This window comes from Pyrus communis, chromosome 6, assembly GCF_963583255.1.
Source record: "Pyrus communis chromosome 6, drPyrComm1.1, whole genome shotgun sequence".
Lineage (NCBI taxonomy): Eukaryota > Viridiplantae > Streptophyta > Magnoliopsida > Rosales > Rosaceae > Pyrus > Pyrus communis.
In genome coordinates, this window is record NC_084808.1 from 1258132 (window position 1) to 1276589 (window position 18458).

Below are 18458 nucleotides of genomic sequence, written 5' to 3' on the forward strand. Positions count from 1 at the left end.
AAAGGGCTGTATTTATAGGCTAATTATGCACAATTACTGAAGGAAAAGGATTGCACAATCCCATGGGAAAAGGGTTAAGTCTAGGCAGAAACCAAAGGGGAATGGGATAGGTAGTGCACGACATGGTTTTAGGGCCTTCTAGAAAGATAGGTGCGGCACACATGTAGGGAGAAGATAAGGTGTTCTAGAAAGAATGTTTTAGAACAGATTTTTGGTCCTAAAGGGATAAGGACATATGATATAGGTGTAGAGGAAGGATTGCAACTCCTAAACCTACAAGGAATGGTGTCTATGCGGCATACAAAGGAATGAGGTTTCTAGAATCTGTTCTATGTGTTTAAATATACATCTAATCCCTTCTAATTAGCTAGATTTAAGGCACAACCTGATTTGGATAGGATAAGATAGGATAATGTTAGAGTTAGGAAAGGATAAGGTTGGTTAGGATAGGATAAGATAAGGTTGGATAAGGTTCCTTATTTCTTGCTATTTCCTTATCTTTTTTGCATTTGGACTCCTTTCTCCAAATTTTTAGCCTTTCCTAGCCCTTCTTGACTTCAATTTCGTCCATCCTCTTTGCTCCATGGTTAAGCTATCCAATGCATGCCCAAAACTGCTCCATTTTGCTTCAAAATGCCCTTTCTTGCTCTTTTTGCCATTAGGACCTAAAAACATACGAAAATAGCTTAAAAGACTAAAATAAATAGTAATTAACTCACTAAATGCAAGGAAACAACATAACTAAATAGCATAAATATGCTCCTATCAGAGTGAGGTTTTTTTTTATTCAGGTAAGGGGCGGAGGATGGCGGAATTGGCTAGAGAGAATAGGTGGAGAAGATGGGAGAGGGTGGGATGATATGATTTTCTAGGTTTGAAAATATGTTTTCTAGGTTTTGTATAAGATAGTATGATTTTTTGGGTTTGTAGATAGTATGATTTTTTGGGTTTGGTTTAGGATGGTATGAGTTTTTGGGTGTAGGTTTGGAATTATTTGGTTTAGAACTTGGAAACAGATTTTCTAGGTTTCCATGGCTAATGAGAGAGCTACAGAAGAGAGCCTCTATCTTTCCTCTGTCTCTTTCTAATCTAATTTATGGCCATGAGGTGACACACTTTGACCCCAATAACACAAGTTACGAGACCGTGATGTGCTGGTTGACATTAAATTGACCTTATGACCCCATCCAGAGACGATGTCCCAAGCCAACTTAATGATGAATCCATAGCAAGATATTTATGATGTGTAAGAATTGGAACAAAAAACGTTCATTAATAACATCCAAAGCTGCTACAAGAAATTACTTATCATGCTCCCCACTTGGGGACACAAATTATCTTAGTTTAACTCCATTATTATCACATCACATTAGAGTAGCTAGAAGTTTCACAAAACAGTAAACACAACAAAGAACAGTGCTATGTAGGAACAGTCATGCCATTATTACAACATAGATAAAACTGCAGTAAATGAACCATCACGCAAAGTCTAGAGGATGAAAGCTTCACTTCCAAGCACATTCGTCACCACGAGTGTTCTCCTTACTCTCGTTAAGTCCTGAAGGGGTCGATAAGAAAAAACTTAAGTGGACCAGTTTTATCATAGTTATAAAATCATCGTTCAACATAATAACTCTTATTTTGAAAACATATATAGCGACAACTATATAATAATATTTACTACCATAATAGTAAAATCTCATCAATCACTACAATTGAAAACAATCAATCCAAGTTCAGAGATCGTACCTTACATCAATCAATCATGCTAGCATCCACTAACATAAGAATAGCAAGTAGGAAAGTACTAGCATCAACTAGCTAATCTCAATATCGGTAATAATCATCAACCCTAGCATCTACTAGGATAAATATCACCTACAAATAATCTATGGCTGAAGATAGCTATACAAAATATCACATGATGACCAAGTGGTGAAAATAAATCACCAATGATCTAATCGATATTATCAAATAACATTAAAAGTTTCATGAGGGATCAACATATTAATATGCATGCGCATATTAGGCATATATAAACATATATATGTGTATATATATATATATATATATATATGTGTGTGTGTGTGTGTGTGTCTTTATATATATAACGTAAAAACATTTTGGTTTTCGAAAGGGTCCACTCACAGTTAAGCTGAGAGTCCATCGCATGGATCTTTTGGATCTTCTAATAACCTTGTGATAATCAACATAAGCTAAGTCAAGCTTAAATCTTCAACTTATGGGACATTGCCCAACACTACCACTTAGGTATTGAATTTGCACGAGGTGGTTTGACACATTGTCATGCACGCATCGTTGTACTCACCGCCACAGTTCGGCAAGTAGATGTCACACTCGTTGTCGTCGGAGCCAAGTGCTACTGTAGTGAGGTTTTAGGTGAGTTAATAGAATATACTTTCTCCATTACAAGATTATGTTAAAGTTAACGGAATCTCAGTTCTTGCCGTTAAAGTTAATAGTGACCATCACAGGTCGCCAGAGTCTCGTCTAAATCTGTAGGAAAAACCCCAAAACACGATCAAGGCTTCCTGAGCTCGATTTCAATGTGTTTCCAAGTGAAAATCACATATTTAAGTCCCAAAAGGTTTAGAGACTTACCCAAAATCAAATTTGGAGGAGGAGAGGTTGAATCTGCCTTGGAATTGATGAGTGGAGCTCTATGAGGTTCGCCGGCTTCTAGAGGATTGATGCGTAATTAGTTAAGCACACAAATTAACCCTCTTGTCGTCAAATTGTAGTATATGTATAAGTAGGGATCGTTCTAGACCGGGGATTAGGAGGGATTGTTAACCACTTGGATTTGACTCAAAAACGTAAAATAACAATATGAAACACTATACTAGACTCAAAGAATGCAAAGCTAAACTTTAAAACACTAAGACAAACCAAAAGACTCAAAACAACACAAACACACTCAAATCTGCCTAAAAACCACTTTCTGGGCAGATTTGAGCACAAACACAAATTTGGACGAAATTAAGTAATAACTTGACTCAAGAACGTAAAAACACAATATAAAACACTAAACTAACTCAAAGAATGTAAAACTAAACACTTAAAACATTAAAACAAACCAAAAGACTCAAACATCACCCAAAACACTCAAAACTGCCTTAAAATCACTTTCTGGGCAGTTTTGAGCACTTTGGTGAATCTGGACGAAATTGGGAAATAAAATGAATCAAAACACTTAAAAGCACAAACTAAATTGATTTCTAACTAAATTGGACATTAAAGTAAAGGGGGATTTAGATTTATACGAAAATTGAAATAACAAAACAAGTTAATAAACTAAACAGATTGTAAAACGAATTTGATGGAATGGAATGAATGGATGATAGAATGGCTAAGGGGTTCATCTCCATACATGTTATACTTGCATAATAAAATGATTTCCAATTGCATTTCAATAAACTATGATACTCAACACCCCAAGTTAACCGTGATGCACTAATTAACCTTCAAATCTTCCTAACGTTATTGAATTGGATGATGCATGCGACAATTCAAAACATTCCCCACAAGTCCTCAACATGAATGCATAGAAGAGGTACAAGCAAGAATCATGACGCTCTATGAAAATTATAAGTGTTGACGAGGCATTCGTTACTATGGATTGCATGAAACTTATGCCAAGAATTCATTTAACGCGATTGTTTATAAGCAACCTCCACTACTTGTGAATATAAGTTCATAACGATTAGGTGAAACTCACTTATATTCTAGCGTCATATTCATGCATGAAAATTAAGTGTGCACTCTCAATGAACATACATAAATAAGTTATCAATCAAACAGTTAAACGAATTGAATCCACAACTTATGAAACGCAATTAGAAGTATTCAAATCAAAATGCAAGCATAAACATATATTCGAATCACCCCCTAACCAAGGGGGGTTTAGTTCCTCATGGTACAAAACAAAGAGAATCAAAGAAACACCTAAACATTCCAACAACTCAAACTTGAATTGTATGAACGTTTAAGCCCTCTTATCATCCATTCCTCATTCGTACAAAACAAAGAGCATTGAAATTAAACATTGAAATCAAAGAAACACCTAAACATTCCAACAACTCAAACTTGAATTGTATGAACGTTTAGGCACTCTTCTCTTCCTCTTCGTTGTGGCACAAGGTCTAAGGTGAGTTTGATGGTGTGAATGGTTTGGGGAGTGGTGGAGATATGGAAGAGGAGTGGTGGAAATGGAAGGATGGTGTTTGGATTGTAAGGGAGAGCACGGCACAAGGGAGTTTGATGGTCTACATTTCTGCAATGGATGAGTGTTTGGAATGGGTGAATTTCTGGCACAAAGGCCTTATTTCTGTGGTGAATGGATGTGTATGAATGAGTGTGAATGAATGAGTATTTATAGGTGAAATGGGGGGAACATGACAGCTAGGTTGCATGTGCACATGTTGGTTGAATGATTATGAGTGCATGTGGCTGAAATAGCATGTGGAATGGCTGGAAATGCAAGGAGAAGGCATGTGCACGGTTTTGGGAGAGAATGGGAGTGCAAGTGGCTGAAATGTTAGAGGAACAAGTGCATGTGGCTGCATTGTGGTGCAATGATGGAGGAACAATCTGAAAATGCAAGGTATGGCTGGAATGATTGTGTTTGTTTGAATGTGCATGTGATTAAATTAAAGGATGCAAAGTAAATAAATAATGAATGCATGTGTTGAATTATGAAGATGCATGTGCAATGAAGTGGAATGACAATCTGAAATGGGATAGGTACCCACGGCAATGATGATTTCTGGTGGTGTTTTGGGTGCATGTGGAATGAATGATTTCTTGGTGAGTGGATGCATGTGTTGATTAAAGGGGGAATGCAAAGGAAAAGCTAGAAATGCATGTGGAGTGGCTGCAAGGTGAATGAATAATGAAATGGGAAAGCATGTGCAAGGTTTTGGTGTGAATGATTGAATGTGCATGTGGCTGCAATGGAGGAGGAATCCTTCAATTTCGTCCATCCTCTTGGCTCCAAGCATATGATATCCATTCCAATCTCTAATTTGCTCCAAAAGGCTCCAAAAGGCATCCTTTTGCATACTTTGCCCTTAGAACCTGAAAACACACAAAAGAAGCATAAAGGACTAAAATAACTAAAGAAACATAACGTAAATGCACGAGAACAAGCCATTTAAGTCGCATGAATATGCTCCTATCAAATACCCCCACACTTATCTTTTGCTAGTCCTCGAGCAAAACAAAACAACAAAAGAACACGAAACTAGACAAAACGAACAAAACACAACCTACACCTTCCAACAATCGTCTCACGGATTTCCAATGCACATGACAAGTTAAAAATCATTAGTCCCATAGATTTTTGTCATCTTCACACTTAAGTACATTCTTACTCATAGTCACCACATATTATTTCACAATTAAGCATTTAAAACTATGTTTTGAATGTAGTAACATGCCTTAGAGAATTTGCTCAAATCCTTACAAGATATGCACTCGTTTTTCACACAGATTTTCTGACTACACACCCTACACTAGGTATATGTGAGAAGATTGATGTAAACATGTAGACGAACACTCACATATGTTATAACAAGGAAAGCATTTTCTGGAATTATTAACATGTATATATATGATCTCATGAATGGAATGCTACTACTTAGAACGAGAACCAGTGATTCCATAAGCTCATATCAATTCCAAACTCCACATTATTGAACACATAACGATCAAGATAGAAGCATAAGGGTTGAAACGGGGCTAAAGGTGTTTGGCTAACAAAGAAAGGATAGGGAAAACAAATGTTCTTTAAGCAATAGTGAGCAAAGTATTGAATTAGGCACTTAGAATTCCCTTTAGAACGCAGAAGTCAACTTTGAACACCCAAGGGGAAGTCACACAAAACTTAGGGCCATATTCAAACTTTTTGGGCCCTTTCTTCAACAATCACACTTGTGAGTCCATTCTCACTTATTTTCACTCTTTCTTTTCTTCTTCTTTTTCTCACATTTTTTTTTTCTTTTTCCCGTGCCTCCTTTAAGACTTAGGCACATACATACACACAAAAATCCCTTCCCCCACACTTATTTTCTGCAACATATTAATCAAAAGGAATTCATTTAAGTCATGCTCACTATACTTCAAGAACAAGGGTATAGGAAAGTCCTACTCTAGGCTAGGTAAGGGGTGATGTGGTTAGCAAAGAAAATAGGCTAAACGAGGCTCAACGGGGTTAAAACTAATATATACGAAATATGGGAAGTAAGGCTATTTGGTTATGGTGGCAACAACTTCATCTTGATATATATTATGCAATTCAATGTCATGCTTTGAATGAAACGGATATAAGTTCTAGCATTTAGTTCTATCATGATACAATTGCATTCTAAGTAGCAACCAAGCAAGGAATAATGAGGTCATGCAACAACTTTAAAAAACAAAGAATCACAGAAAATAGCTCTCCAAAGAAAGTAATGGCTCGAGTCTCACAGGGATGTAGCGTTTGTTTGAGTTCCTTCCTTCAAGCATGTTACAAAAACGAATTTTTCTTTTATGATTGCATGTGAAGTCATACATTATAACCATAACCAAGCATATACCAAGAGTAAATCAAACTTTTCTCTATGTTCATAACTCTTTTAAACAGTCATGCAATTACAAACCAAATCCTTATCATTGTGTTGGAAGGTACCCTAAGACACAAACACACAAAAACGACTCAAAACACTCTTTTTAGGCTTTTCAAAACAATTTTTTCAAATTTTTATGGTATTTTCGGAGTTATAAAAACAAAACATACTAAAACACTCTAAAACAACTTAAAAACACCTTAAAACAGCAAGGAACAACATTTGAAGTTATGGGTGATAAAATCTCACGAATTTGCATTAACAACATTAGTTACCCCCCCCCCCCCCCACACTTAAATCAAACATTGTCCTTAATGTTTTAAGCATAGATTCACAAAAAACATAAGTAAACACACAAAAAACACTTAAACATACTAAACATGGCAGAATGTAAACAACAAAAAGAAGAGTTTAGAGATGCAAATCTGGTTGTGGAATGTAAATTCCATCTTCTCCTTGTTGATTGCATTTAGGCTTGATGTTGTTGATTCCACAGGGGTTCCTCCCATCGTTGATTTTCCTTTGTGCTACTCTTGAAATGGGCAGCAGGATTCCCTTTAGTGTCTCCCCCGAAGGTCTGAGCTTACTCCTTTGGTCTGTTTCTTTGTTCAATCTTTCCAATTCGTATTGAAAAGGGTTGGAGGATAACTCAGCCTATGTTTGTCTCCACATGCTTCAATGTATCATTTTCACTTGCCTTGCTTGCTCCCCTTGCAGAAGTGGTCCCTTCTCCGGAAGTGTGTCAACCGTTGAAGATGACTACTCGAGAGCAACGCTAGGTAAGCAATCAGGAATGGATTCCAAGCAGTCGGCTCCAGACCGGAAGACTGACTCCAAGTGCCTCTGATTGCTTTCGTTTTACTTTGCCATGCGAGTAATAACAAGGACAAAGGAAAGGACAGGGAAAGAGCATGATATGAGATACTTTTGCTTTAGACCTTGATGATATGAGATACCTTTGCTTTTGAAGAAACGGCGAATGAAGTAGCACATGTATTTGTTGTGGTTGTCTCCACATGCTTCGATCGACCGTTTCCTTCTGCCTTATTTGTACTCCAGGTTTCTGGTATCTTCTTTGGGGGAGAAAAAATTGAGTATTTCAAAAGGCGTTGCTGGGAGAGCGCCCTCAGAGGTGCGAAAGAGTTGGACATTTTCTTCAGGTTTGCCTTGCCATAAAAGACAAAGGTCGACATATATAGAGATAATATCAAGTGGTGGTACTGTTCTTTTACCCTTGTCGACAAACGTCTCTTCAATTTCTGAGCAAACGGCTCTTCGATTTCTAAACGGACGCCCCTTCGATTTCTGCACAGGCGCCCCTTCGCTTTCTGAACGACACGTGGTAGTGCGGATGCGGCTCTGTCAGAGCTCTTTTGACAAAGTCGCACGCGTTTTCTGAAAAGCAGAGAAAGCGTCGCCGAAATTTACGCTTGTCGGCAAAAGTGTAGCTGCGATGATGACCTCCACGTGAACTTTTGACAAAGTTGAACGCGTTTTCTGAAAAGTCGAGAAAGCGTCGCCTAAATTTCGCCGGAAATTCCGGCTTTTTGAATCGGAGGACGCGTCGCCTTGGCTTCTTATAGAGGTATCGATCACCGCCAACAAACACACTCTGAAGACTTCCCATTGTTGAAAATCGACTCCGGCCCTTTGAAATTTAACTCCATCCCTTCTCTTTGAACACTTTTGAAAAATGGCAAACTCATCGAACCTTAGCTTGGAATTGAGCCTTAGCAGTGATACGGGCGCGCCGCGTCAAGGTAACGTATGGCGCCCTTCTTTCTTATCTTCTAACGGTCTTCTTACAGGTGAAGACTCCGTGATGCAGGACGCCACAACAGCTACAATAGTAGCTAGGAACCTCCTCACTCCAAAAGATAGTAGGCTGCTGTCAGGACGGTCCGATGAGTTGGCCGTTCAAGAGTCCCTCGCACTTAGTGTTCAGTGTGCGAGTTCTGTGTCCAACATGGGCCAACGCCTGCTTGCCCGCTCCCGTCAGGTGGAATCATTGATGGCAGAAGTGGAAAGTCTTAAGCAAGAGATCCAGCAGCTTAAGTACGAGAATAGAAGTTTGCATGTGCTTGCAAATAACTATTCGTCGGGCATGAAGAGGAAGCTGGATGAGCTGCAAGAGTCTGAAGGTCGAATCCAAAGTGACCGTCAAAGGCTTGCGGCTTGTCTCCAGAGGCACCTTTTTCCTGGGTCATCCAGCGCTTGGCCAAGTATTGAGGCCTGGAATGCTTTAGCTCCGATGCCTTCCGCTCCGATGGCTTCCGCTCCGATGCCTCCCGCTTCTATGCCTTCCGCTTCTACGCCTCGTAGTGGGGCTTCACGTAAACAACCTTTGTGAAGCTCCATAAATTAAATTTCTTTTTTTTTTTTTTTTTTTTTTTTTTTTAACATGCTTTGTTTATTCAGTGCATTGGGTTGCCTCCCAAGTAGCGCTTTCTTTTACGTCTTGCAGCCGGACGAAGAACCCAATCACTCCAGGATATGTTCACGAATCGGATGAGAACTCCGAGTCATGAACTAGTACCTAAAACAAGAAACAAAACAAAATTAAGAATCTGGAAAAATAAAAACAAACGAAAATAAAACAATCCAAGGGATTAGCAAATTTTCTAATCCCCGGCAACGGCGCCAAAATTTGATTCGTAATTAGTTAAGCACACAAATTAACCCTCTTGTCGTCAAATTGTAGTATATGTATAAGTAGGGATCGTTCTAGACCGTGGATTAGGAGGGATTGTTAACCACTTGGATTTGACTCAAAAACGTAAAATAACAATATGAAACACTGTACTAGACTCAAAGAATGCAAAGCTAAACTTTAAAACACTAAGACAAACCAAAAGACTCAAAACAACACAAACACACTCAAATCTGCCTAAAAACCACTTTCTGGGCAGATTTGAGCACAAACACAAATTTGGACGAAATTAAGTAATAACTTGACTCAAGAACGTAAAAACACAATATAAAACACTAAACTAACTCAAAGAATGTAAAACTAAACACTTAAAACATTAAAACAAACCAAAAGACTCAAACATCACCCAAAACACTCAAAACTGCCTTAAAATCACTTTCTGGGCAGTTTTGAGCACTTTGGTGAATCTGGACGAAATTGGGAAATAAAATGAATCGAAACACTTAAAAGCACAAACTAAATTGATTTCTAACTAAATTGGACATTAAAGTAAAGGGGGATTTAGATTTATACGAAAATTGAAATAACAAAACAAGTTAATAAACTAAACAGATTGTAAAACGAATTTGATGGAATGGAATGAATGGATGATAGAATGGCTAAGGGGTTCATCTCCATACATGTTATACTTGCATAATAAAATGATTTCCAATTGCATTTCAATAAACTATGATACTCAACACCCCAAGTTAACCGTGATGCACTAATTAACCTTCAAATCTTCCTAACGTTATTGAATTGGATGATGCATGCGACAATTCAAAACATTCCCCACAAGTCCTCAACATGAATGCATAGAAGAGGTACAAGCAAGAATCATTACGCTCTATGAAAATTATAAGTGTTGACGAGGCATTCGTTACTATGGATTGCATGAAACTTATGCCAAGAATTCATTTAACGCGATTGTTTATAAGCAACCTCCACTACTTGTGAATATAAGTTCATAACGATTAGGTGAAACTCACTTATATTCTAGCGTCATATTCATGCATGAAAATTAAGTGTGCACTCTCAATGAACATACATAAATAAGTTATCAATCAAACAGTTAAACGAATTGAATCCACAACTTATGAAACGCAATTAGAAGTATTCAAATCAAAATGCAAGCATAAACATATATTCGAATCACCCCCTAACCAAGGGGGGTTTAGTTCCTCATGGTACAAAACAAAGAGAATCAAAGAAACACCTAAACATTCCAACAACTCAAACTTGAATTGTATGAACGTTTAAGCCCTCTTATCATCCATTCCTCATTCGTACAAAACAAAGAGCATTGAAATTAAACATTGAAATCAAAGAAACACCTAAACATTCCAACAACTCAAACTTGAATTGTATGAACGTTTAGGCACTCTTCTCTTCCTCTTCGTTGTGGCACAAGGTCTAAGGTGAGTTTGATGGTGTGAATGGTTTGGGGAGTGGTGGAGATATGGAAGAGGAGTGGTGGAAATGGAAGGATGGTGTTTGGATTGTAAGGGAGAGCACTGCACAAGGGAGTTTGATGGTCTACATTTCTGCAATGGATGAGTGTTTGGAATGGGTGAATTTCTGGCACAAAGGCCTTATTTCTGTGGTGAATGGATGTGTATGAATGAGTGTGAATGAATGAGTATTTATAGGTGAAATGGGGGGAACATGACAGCTAGGTTGCATGTGCACATGTTGGTTGAATGATTATGAGTGCATGTGGCTGAAATAGCATGTGGAATGGCTGGAAATGCAAGGAGAAGGCATGTGCACGGTTTTGGGAGAGAATGGGAGTGCAAGTGGCTGAAATGTTAGAGGAACAAGTGCATGTGGCTGCATTGTGGTGCAATGATGGAGGAACAATCTGAAAATGCAAGGTATGGCTGGAATGATTGTGTTTGTTTGAATGTGCATGTGATTAAATTAAAGGATGCAAAGTAAATAAATAATGAATGCATGTGTTGAATTATGAAGATGCATGTGCAATGAAGTGGAATGACAATCTGAAATGGGATAGGTACCCACGGCAATGATGATTTCTGGTGGTGTTTTGGGTGCATGTGGAATGAATGATTTCTTGGTGAGTGGATGCATGTGTTGATTAAAGGGGGAATGCAAAGGAAAAGCTAGAAATGCATGTGGAGTGGCTGCAAGGTGAATGAATAATGAAATGGGAAAGCATGTGCAAGGTTTTGGTGTGAATGATTGAATGTGCATGTGGCTGCAATGGAGGAGGAATCCTTCAATTTCGTCCATCCTCTTGGCTCCAAGCATATGATATCCATTCCAATCTCTAATTTGCTCCAAAAGGCTCCAAAAGGCATCCTTTTGCATACTTTGCCCTTAGAACCTGAAAACACACAAAAGAAGCATAAAGGACTAAAATAACTAAAGAAACATAACGTAAATGCACGAGAACAAGCCATTTAAGTCGCATGAATATGCTCCTATCATGGACACAAAGCACTTGCATGTTAGTTCCTTAGTGATTTCCAGCTAAAAAAACCATATACATGAAGATATGTAGTTGCCTAGGATTGATTCTAAGCGAGCCTGAGTGCCACCCTCCACGAACTCAACAGATTTTGCCCGAGGAAGACCACCAAAAAAGGGGTTGACAAACAAAGGGAAATGCAGGGTATTAAACCCCCTATTTCAAGTTATATTTCCATACAAATAACCTCCCAAGCAAGAAAATAACACAATACAACAAGGATTGCATAGAGAACCTCACCTAGGTTTAAGTTTCAGAAAATGAGGGGGAAGAGGGAGCGTTGGAGTAAGTTAAATCCCACTTGGAATTATTTTAAGTGACTTTATGAAATTTGCCCTCTGCAAATTGTAAATTTACAATTACGCCCTCAAATTCAAACTCTCATGGATCAAGTCTTTGGAAACCACCATCATTCTCCTCTCAACCTCACGAACTCAGCCATACCCTTAGCTCATTGAGTGAACAACTGGAACTTGAGAAACCAAAAGCTTCGGCGAGGAGTCAAGTTTGCTCCGACGCGATCCCATTGTGGTTTCAAGATTTTAAGGCTTGGGAAGGTATTCACCCAACTTTCCTAACTCTTTGAAGTAGTTTTGGAGTGAAGTGGACATTGGTATAAAGGAGTTTGGAAGGTTGCAAAGTTCGCCGGAAGTATCGAGGGAATTTCCAATCGTTTTCTGTTAGATTTTGAACTTCTATTGGGTATGACTGTGTTCTACTCTTCAAGACCTTCAAGTCCATATAAATTTCATGGATTTTGGTTGAGAAATGACAAAGTTATAAGCTTTAGAAAATTTTCCAAAAACCGGCGAGTGCAGTCGACTGAGACCTGCAGAGTGACCAGAGAAGAAGGGGAATATTCCGTTAACTTTAATGAAATATTCTAATGGTGTCAGGTACCATCAATTACATTTAACAGAATATTCCATCAAAATGATGGAATATTTCTAACGGCGTCAGTCACACAGACGTCACATGCCTGCGCATGGCCTATGCGTGAAAGCCCGTCCGGTGTCCAAAATTTTTTCTAAAAATATGTGTGTGTTCATACCATTGAGTAGATCATTTTGGTATATTTAAACACCCCATTTAAGCAACGTATGAGGAATTAATCCTGGGCTTTGTTTGTGTGTTATCGAATTAACGTTAAAATAGTTGTATCACATATAAGTGAGACGTACCCAGAGGACAAGCGTGGACAAGCGAGGCTAGGGGGCTGCAATCCTGCTACTTATCAGTGAGTGGGTATTTGTTATATATATATATATATATATATATATATATATATATATATAATTGCTTTAAGATTTCCAAAAATATTTTTAAATAAATTTATGCCTTGTATGCCATGTCTATACCGCTTATTGCTATATTGTTGCATTAGTATGAATTGTGAATTATAATATTTGATGCTGCGGAGGCTGAGATAAGTTTTAGGTGAGTTAGCATATGATTTGTCTTGTTGCATTGCATATTGCTATGCATTTATGCATTTAGAGCTTATTATGCTACACCCCGATATTAGTGCTCCTGACCAAGGCCAGGGCACAGCTTTCACGTGATTGTTCACCTACCGCACCGCACGCTCACCTTGGATCCAAGTTTTGGTGGTAGTCTGTCATATAAACCATAAGAAATGGTTTCGACTCGTAGGTGACCCGCGATCTATCACACAACTTTCATGTGAACGTAACACTTGAGCGTACTTATTTACACCCAGCCTGTCGTACAGGTCATATTAGGTGACTTCCACTCGTGTGCAGACATATGCTGATCATCTATAGGTCCAGTCGTAAAGGTCATGTTAGGTGACTCCGACTGGCATGCTAATTTATATCAACTTTTCACTTGGCTTACATATTTTCGTGCTGAACATTATGACATGGCATAATTCTGTTTTCATTGCTCTTCACACTATTTTTATATACGTGCATATTACTATTTCCTGGAAATAATATGGGTTTTACGGAGAGGGGTTATTATGTTCATAAAGATAAATGTGTTTTCTAAAGCTTTGTTTTTGCCCACTCACCCTTCTGTTTTGCGCCCCTCTAGGTTTTAGGTAGCTGTTCGTCTTCGGTGGTTCACTAGGAGTACACGGCGGTTTTGACATTTCCATAAATAAAAGTAAGGATCTTCTCCCTATTTGTATAATTAGTACTTAGTTAGTTGGATTGCACTTTTGTTTTACCTATGCTTTGATATGCATGTATCTTATATTTGATCACTTTTACACACTTACATAGTATCTCTAGTTAAATAAGTTTAGTTTTGGTTTTTAATTATTCACATTTCTTTTATTAGTATCACTTTTGTTACGCACTTGGCTACATCATTCTCACATGACGGCCAGCACATCTCGACTTCGATCGGGGTGTGTCAATTTTGTATCAGAGCAAGGTTGGGCAGTCCTGTATTTTGCTTAAGTCTTAATCATTTTGATTTCTTATGCCAGAACCATGCCGCCTTTTAAAGAGCTATGTACTTCTTTTGAGTTTGAATTTCCAGATATTGGACAACTTGGTGAAGCTATGGCTAGTGTTATTCAGTCCTCACTCTGTCTTCCCCAGAGGACCTTCTTAGAGACTGTATATAACATGAAGCTAAATGATTTCTTTGGTAATGGTCCCGAGGGAGCTAAGCGTTGGCTCGACCATGTTGAGAAAACCTTTCAGGTGATGCAGCCACAGGGAAATCTTTTTTAGGACAGATGGGTCGAGACAACCACTTGGTTCTTGTGTTTGGAGACTGCATCATGGTGGAAACAGGAATCCTTTCAGCTGTCAACTGAAGATGCCATAAATTGGGAGGTTTTCAAGCATCTTTTTCAGAAGAGATTTATACCTCCTGAGTATTTGGATCATAAGAGGGATGAATTCTCAAAATTGAAGCAAGGGAAAATGTCAGCCACTAAGTATCATTAAAAGTTCACTGATTTGTCCAGATATTGTCTAGAGATTGTTGCAAATCCTGCTGAGATGCTCCAACGTTTTAAGAAGGGTACTTGTAAGAAGTTGCGTTCTATGGTGACTTTAACTCCCTGTTCCATGTATTAAGAGTTTTTCGAGGTATTACTTTGGGTTGAGGACTCCGAGAATGCTCCGGATGATAGTGATGAGGAGGAAGAAAAAGGTAATGCTCAGAAAAATAATACTAACAAGGATAAAGGGCAGTCATTATACGGTCTTCGTAAAACACAGAATTTTAAGCGAAGTGGCAACAGTTATGGTTCATCCAGTGGTGATTCAAATTCTGCTACGCCACAGAGGGTTGGTAAGTTCACAGGTGGTTCCTGATTCTAGAGGCAAAGAAATCCTAACAGTTCTGGTGCTCAACTTCGTCGTAGTTGTAATAATTGTCGTTTTGGGGAATGTAGACAAGGTGGTAGTGGTAGATGTTTCACTTGTGGTCAGACGGGGCTTAAGGCTAACCAGTGTCCACAGAATCAGCAGAAACCTCAGCCCCCTGCATTACCACTAGTCGTACCCTTTCAACAGATTCAGGGGCCTAATGGCTATACTCCGACAGGTTATAGTGGTGCTTACCATTATCAGGGTGATGTAGCTCGATATTCCAGTGGAGCATACTAGTATCCGGCTGATCCATATTATCAGGGTAGTTATCCACATTACCAGGAAGGCTATATGCTATATGCGCCGTATCAGGGCAGTGGACCACAATGGTATGCTGGAGAATAGTCCCAGAACCTTGATGTTGCCTCTAGCGATGCTGGTTCGTCGAGGCAGCCTAATTAGCCCAATCAGGGACAAGGTAATCAAGGAAATAGAGGTCATGGAGGTCAGCAGTAGGCACAGGGCCGTGTTCATCACATTATTCTGCAAGATGCTCAAAGAAACCCTGATTTGATTATGGGTACATTAAATATTCTTGGTCATTTTGCTAGAGTATTAATTGATTCAGGTGCCACACATTCTCTTTTTTCTCATATGTTTGCTCTAAAGACTCAACCACACCCTACTCGCCTCAGTTATGAATTGTAGTTCCTAAAGGCGAGACTTGTTATGTTAGCTGGCAGTATCAAGGATGTCCTGTTTTTGTTGAGGATGTCATCATGCCAGCTAATCTTGTTCCTCTGGATATTATCAATTTTGATGTTATACTAGGCATGGATTGGTTACATTACAATCATGCCAAGTTGGATTGTTATGGGAAAGTTGTCACTTTCCATCGCTTGGGCTTGCCTATGGTCACTTTTGTTGGTGAGCTTTGTGGATTGAGACAGGGTGATATCTCAGCCATGAGAGCGAACTGATTGTTGACGAAAAGATGTTAAGGCTATCTAGCTTATGTGGTGTTGAATGAGGATACTTCTATTCGTGTGGAGGATGTTCGGGTAGTCAGGCTTTTTCCTAATGATTTACCTAGACTACCACCAGATCGTGAGGTGGAATTTGTTATAGATTTAATTCCAGGTACAGATCCTATTTCTTTAACCCTTTATCTAATGGCTCCTGCTGAGTTAAGAGAATTGAAAACCCAATTACACGAACTTGTTGATAAGGGTTTCATCTAGTCGAGTACTTCGCCATGGGGAGCTCTAGCTTTGTTCATGCGAAAGAAAGACGGAACTCTGAAGCTGTGTATTGATTATCAACAGTTGAACCGAATGACGATTAAAAACCTTTATCTGTTGCTTCGTATTGATGACCTTTTTTACCAGTTTCAGGGTGCCTGTGTGTCCTCAAAGATTGATTTAAGATTAGGGTACCATTGGCTAAAGATCAAGCGTGAGGATATCCCGAAGATAGCATTTCGATTATTACAAGTTTTTGGTGATGCCATTCGGGTTGACTAATGCTCTAGCAGCCTTTATCGACCTCACGAATTGAGTATTTCGCCCATATCTCGACAGGTTTGTTATTGTCTTCATTGATGATATTTTGGTATATTCTAAATCTAAGGCAAAGCATACTAGACATCTCACTCTGGTTCTAAAGAAGTTAAGGGAAAATGAGATGTATGCAAAATTTAGTAAATGCCAATTTTGGTTGGATCAAGTGTCGTTCTTAGGACAAGTGATATCAGCCCAGGGTATTCTTGTAGACCCTCAGAACGTAGCTGCAGTAGAGAATTGGGAACAACCTCGTATTGTCACGGAAGTACGAAGTTTTCTTGGTCTAGCCGACTATTATTGACTTTTGTGAAAGATTTATCAGCTATAGCTCCACCATTGACGAGGTTAACCCGAAAGGGCGTCAAATTTGAGTTGGGTGATGATTATAAGCGAAGTTTTCAGCAACTGAAGTATTGTCTCACTCGTGGACCTATGTTGGCACTTCCAGATGACAGTGGGAACTTTGAGATTTATAGTGATGCTTCTTTGAATGGCTTGGGCTGTGTACTAATGCAGCACGATAGAGTGATTGCGTATGCCTTGCGACAATTAAAGCCTCACAAAATGAATTATCCTACTCATGATCTCGAGTTAGCCACTATTATCTTTGCATTGAAAATCTGGAGGCATTATTTGTACGGGGAAATGTGTTGGATCTTCACCGACCATAAAAGTCTTAAATATATTTTTACTTAGAAAGATCTTAATCTTAGGCAGTGGTGATGGGTTGAGTTGCTCAATGATTATGACTGCATAATTGAGTATCATCTTGGTCGTGCAAATTCTGTAGCGAATGCTTTAAGCAAGAAATCACAGGTTGACTCAACACACTTTATGCACATAGTGTTCCACTCTTGATAGAGTTTCGATCTAATAGAGTCACATTAGGGGAAGATTACCAAGGAGCTCTACTTGCTAATTTTCAAGTTAGGTCAATTTTGCTAGATCATGTACTCAAAGCTCTGGTGAATGATCCGGAATCTCAGGAGTTAATACAAACAATGTCTAAAGGGAAAAAGAAAGACCTCAGGATTCGGAGTCCTGATGGTAGGCTTATGTAGGGTGAACGGATATATGTATCGGACATAGCAGAATTAAAGAAAGATATACTTGATGAAGCACATATTTTAGCCTATGCAATGCATCCTGGGAGTAACAAGATGTATTATTACAGCCATTTCTCGTACCTCAGTGGAAATGGGAAGATATTACCATGGATTTCATGTACAAGTTACCTCGTACGCGGAATGCTTATGATAGCATTTGGGTGATTGTTGATCGACTCACCAAGTGAGCACATTTCATACCCGTTCAAGAAAATTAATCGTTGAGTCAGTTGGCAGAACGGTTCATTTCAAAAATTGTCAAATATCATGGTGTTCCAGTTAGTATCATTTCTGATCGGGATCCCAGGTTCACTTCTAAATTTTGGGTAGCTTTCCAGGAAGCTTTCAGTTCGAGATTGCTTCACAACACAACTTATCACCTTCAGACGGATGGACAATTTGAGAGAACCATTCAGACGCTAGAAGATATGCTGAGATCCTCAGTTTTGCAATTTGGCGATGCTTGGCATAAGCATTTAGCTTTGATCGAGTTTGCTTATAATAACAGTTATCATTCTAACATTGGCAGGTCACCTTTTGAGGTGCTTTATGGTAAACCATGCCGTACCCCATTATGTTGGTGGGCCTTGAGATTGTGGATGAGACCACGCATAATATTCAGGTGATTAAAGCTAACCTAAAAGCGGCCCAGGATCTATAGAAGAGTATCGTCGATAAACATGCCATT